This window comes from Symphalangus syndactylus, chromosome 19, assembly GCF_028878055.3.
Source record: "Symphalangus syndactylus isolate Jambi chromosome 19, NHGRI_mSymSyn1-v2.1_pri, whole genome shotgun sequence".
Lineage (NCBI taxonomy): Eukaryota > Metazoa > Chordata > Mammalia > Primates > Hylobatidae > Symphalangus > Symphalangus syndactylus.
Window position 1 is genome coordinate 72,514,455 of NC_072434.2, and position 5,262 is coordinate 72,519,716.

General features: G+C 39.9%; 1 pseudogene; it reads right to left on the reverse strand.

Annotated features, from left to right (window-relative positions):
* Positions 1–3,389: 3,389 nt before the first annotated feature.
* On the reverse strand, positions 3,390–4,392 carry LOC129458285 (cytosolic iron-sulfur assembly component 2A-like; annotated as a pseudogene).
* Between the last annotated feature and the right edge of the window lie 870 nt (positions 4,393–5,262).

Consider the following 5,262-nt stretch of genomic DNA (forward strand, 5'->3'; position numbering starts at 1 on the left):
GTATTAGGCTTCAGAGAGAATAGGTTGTAAAATGTTTATTGGACTTAAAGTCTATGTTGATGTTAATGCCAGAGAGGTATAATGAGGCATGTCTGACCCCCACTTCTTATGGCCTGAACCAGTCTTTGAGGTTTAATTTTAAGAGTTCCAGGCCAGGATTGGTGGCTGACACCTGTAATCCCAACATTTTGGGAGGCAGAGGTGGGCGAATCACTTCAGGTCAGGAGTTCGAGACCAGCCTGGACAACATGGTGAAACCCGGTCTCTACTGAAAAATATACAAAAATTAGCCAGGCATGGTGGTGCGCGCCTGTAATCCCAGCTACTTGGGAGGCTAAGGCAGGAGAATAACTTGAACCCGGGAGGCAGAGGTTGCAGTGAGCAGAGATCGCATCACTGCACTCCAGCCTGAGTGACAGAGCAAGACTCCATCCAAAAAAAAAAAAAAAAAAAAAATTTAAGAGTTCCCTGGCCAAGGAGGAAGTCCATTTAGATGGCGGGGGAGCCTTATAAATTTATTTTTTATTTTTGGTTTACACTTGATAAAAACTTCAGCCGAATTAAATTTAAAGTTTAATTGAGTAATGAACGATTCACGAATCGCGCAGCCCCCACAATCACAGCAGATTCACAGAGACTCCAGCGCAGCCACGTGGTGGAAGATTTGTAGACAAAAAAAGGTAAATGATGTACAGAAATTGGAAGTGAAGTACAAAACGGCTGGATTGGTTTAAGGTTGGTGTTTGCCTTATTTGAACACAGTTTGAACACTCAGCAGTATATGAATAGCTGAAGTGCAGCCTCTGGGATTGGCCAAGATGCAGCTATTGTTACAGTTGCATACTTCTGTTAGGTTTTCAATCTATCTACCTATTAAGCTAGGTTGCAGTTCATCTACAAGGACTCAAATATAGAAGTATGAAGTCCTTCTCAGGCCATATTTAGTTCGCCTCAACAACTCCCCTCTTTTGGTCATTTTCTCAATTTTGAGAGATTGACCAAAACTTTAGTTGTTGTCACCATCACCATTGTAGATGTACTTATTTGCTCATGAAATCCAGTGGGAAACAGTAGAACAATGAGTTTTCCAAAGGTAGGAACAAAGACTGAGTAGAGGGTACCTCTTTATGCTGGAACATCCTGTTTACAGGAGAAAAAACCTGGTCTATTCTAGGATTTATGTGCATCCTTAATTTGATTATGTCACAATTAGCATGAGTGACTTCATTTTAGTTTGGTTTGTCCTGTTGGGACCTAGTGCATGAGCTTAGTCCAAAACAATGGCCTCCCATAATTGTGTTTTTTTTAAAATTCCCCCTTTTTGGTCAGGTTCTTACTTAGGTGAGAGTGTGACCAAAACTTGGGGCCTTAGCACCACTCTCTGTTACCATCATTTTGGGTTTCTGGTGTCAGCACATCATTCATAGATTATGGTATCCTCATGGTCACATATTTCTTTCAGCTCTTTCATTCCAGTTGAAGAGAGACCATTTGACGTTCTAGAGATAGTTGCATGCAAACATTTAAAACCTTTGAGAGAATACAGTGCACCAGGGTGACTATTATTATGCCTATTGGGAGCATAATACCAAGAGCTTGGAGTATGCTCCTTACCCAGGGTCCCCATAAACCAAACTGCCTAAAATTAAATAGATTAAAGAATGAGTGAGATGAAGGGTCTACTTGCTTGACTAACTGATCTTTTCATTAATCCTCTACAACTGAATTTTTATAATCTACATTTAATGTATTCCTCCATAGGCCACAACTGCCAGCAGCTGCACAGGTACTTTTCTATTTAGCTAATTCTATTATTTAGCATAACTTTCACAAGAGAATTTAAAGTGTGTTGTGTAACGATAGCCTTTACAGTAGAATCTGCTAGAAAGCCTATTATGAGGGATACATTTCTAGTTATTGCCTATTTTATTCTAAACCATGGAAAAAGGACCTAACAAATGATGTCCTTTTAGAAAAGTGAAGGCCCCCTGACAATGTTCTCTTTAACCCATGATGTGGGTTAAGAGGAGTTTTTACTGATTATGAGGAAATGTATGTACAGTTAAAGTTTTGCACCTACATTGGGCCTTCGTCTTGTCTTTATCAAAGTATAAGGTTATTCACATATAAGGCTGGCTGCAAAATCCTTCACAAATAAAAGTATACCCTATAACTGAATATAATAGAACCCTTTTTCATTTCTATTGTTCATAGAGGCATAAACAAGGAAAAACTATTCAAAGATAAGAGTCTTATCATAGAAGTCTTGATCCGTGATCATGGGAAAAGCTGTTCACATCAAGGATGCCATCTTCTTCTGGGAAGAAACTTTCTGGGTTAGTTTTACCTTAAGGATTCCAATGGGTGTACAGTTCCAAGAGTGTAGAGGGACCCCTCTCAGTTGTTTATGAAGCCAAGGTTCAAGGTTCCAAAGTTTTGTTGCAGTGTAGAAGGACAGTCTTTCTCTGATGTTCTCAGAAGAGTCATCTTCAGGTTCTGGATTGTGAAGGGGTTGATTGTCCTCAGTGAACCATATAAAGTTTTATTTATCTAGTGAAAATATACTCTGGAATAATAATTAGCTGTTATAACATAAAACATGCATTGAAAATGACAGTGGAATGAAATTCATTTATACATGTTTAAATGACCCATCAGGTAGCCAAATGTACCTGAAGGTTTGATTACCTTCCCAGGAATATGGAACCAACCATTGGTTTTATTTTATTTTATTTTTTTTGAGACGGAGTCTCGCTCTGTTTCCCAGGCTGGAGTGCAGGGGCATGATCTTGGCTCACTGCAACCTCCATCTCCCGGGTTCAAGCGATTCTCCTGCCTCAGCCTCCTGAGTAGCTGGGAGTATAGGCACCCGCCACCAAGCCCAACTAATTTTTACATTTTTAGTAGAGACAGGGTTTCACCATATTGGCCAGGCTGGTCTTGAACTCCTGACTTTGTGATCCACCCACCTCAGCCTCCCAAAGTGCTGGGATTGCAGGCGTGAGCCACCGTGCCCGGCTGTGTTTTTTGTTTTGTTTTTTTTACAAGAATCATCTGCTTATTTATTTTACAGAGTAATTATTTAAATTGAGTACATTTGGGCACAGTAGATATTGGACATGAAAAGTATTTGTATCAGAATGGGCATCAGAAAAATGGCAACTCATCTTACACATAATAACTAGAAAATATTATTCTGTCTGATCATTTAAGTGTTACAAATCTTGAGAATGTTATACACTGAAGAAATTAGGTACTACCTTAAAATTAAATCTTGCTTGGAAATAATCCTTTAAAAATGATCTGAGGTACAAATCATCTATGTATTAAACGTGAGTCTTTGACATACAAAGAGTTTAAACAAATATATCAATTACAGGTCAGTGGCTCTTAAAATAGCTACCAGTCAGGTTCAAGGACACACTGTTCCGCAATTTCCCATAAGCTGGGGTTTTCCATTGCAGCCTCCACTTGCTCTTTGTTGTTTATCTGTGTACTTATATCTTCTGTTAAGTGGGTTCCTTCAGAAATGTAGATTTCCAACTTATGTTTAAACAATAAACACCGCTGAAGTTTTATTCTTAAGCACAGCCCCATAAGAATTGCCAAATATTAATGAGGTACTCTTGGTGTAAACTTGATAATAACAAAATAGTCTTCATTTATCTCCTGAACTTCCATATAACTTTCCGTTACCAATTCCAGTTCTTCTAAAGTATTGGGCTTTTCTGGGTCCCACATAGTTCGAATCAAATCATAAACCTCTAGCACTTTCTTTTCCATGATCCAGGGCTGCCGGGCAGCTCCCCACTCAAAGAGGCCCGAGAGCCACAGGACCCTGCTCAGTGTCCAGGAGAGCAGCCTCAGCTCTGCCATCTCTGGCAACTGTGGAAGCACTGGTTTTAAACAGTTTTCGCAATTTACAAGTTAACCACATCCGTATATTAAATTTGGGTCATTTTATCTTTTCCATGATGAGTCATAAAATCCAGAACCTTTAATAATAAAAGCCTTAGAGTCTCAAGAGGGACAAGGTGGCCATCCTAGTTCTCCATGAGTCCATGCTTAACATTGGACTTATGTCCTCTTGAATACCAGTTGTTTCTCCAATTTATCATAGGTAATTTTACTCAGACCTTGGAGTTCAAATTGTATATCTAAACAATTTTAGTATTGGCTGGTTTAACATGAAAATCTGGCAAAGTATTTTCTTGGAATTTCAATAATTTTTTCTTTTTTTGAGATAGAGTCTCACTCTGTTGTCCAGGCTGGAGTACAGTGGCATGATCTTGGCGCACTGCAGCCTCCACCTCCTGGGTTCAAGTAATCCTCCTGCCTCAGCCTCCCAAGTAACTGAGATTACAGACTTGCACCACCATACCCAGATAATTTTTGTATTTTTAGTAGATACAGGGTTTTTCCATGTTGGCCAGGCTGGTCTTGAACTCCTGACGCTGTCAGGTGATCTGCCCACCTCGGCCCCCCAAAGTGCTGGGATAACAGGTGTGAGTCACTGTGCCTGGCCTGTATTTAGTCAATTTTTTCTGTTCGACTTGGGTTAGCAGTTTTATACAAGGGAATTTGGTTATTTCTGTCGTGTATAATAACAACATAATAACCATAATTATGATTGAGAATATATATTCAGACATATTAGAATTTTAGAAATCCTATATAATTTTGGAACATATTGTCCACTAAAATATAAACTGAAGATTAAACATTATTTTTATTTTGACAATGCTTCTATGTAACTTAACATGATAAATAATTCTGTTTACCTCTCTTGTAGAGGCTTTAGGGGCCCTCTGTAGCATTCCAAAGTTAGAGGTCGGAAAAGACCATTTTGGGGCCAGGCGCAGTGGCTCATGCCTGTAATCCCAGCATTTTCAGAGGCCGAGGTAGGTGAATCACCTGACACCAGGAGTTCGAGACTAGTCTGGCCAACATGGTGAAACCCCGTCTCTACTAAAAACACAAAAAATTAGCTGGGCATGGTAGCAGGTTCCTGTAATTCCAGCTACTCAGGAGGCTGAGGCAGAAGAATTGCTTCAACCCAGGATGGGGAGGTTGCAGTGAGCCAAGATTGCACCGTTGCACTCCAGCCTAGGCAACAAGAGCAAAGCTCCAGTCAAAAAAAAAAAAAAAGAAGAAAGACCATCTTGGGCTGGGTATGGTGGCTCACACTAGTAATTCTAGTAATCCTAGTACTTTGGGAGGCTGAGACAGGCGGATCACTTGAGGTCAGAAGTTTGAGACCAC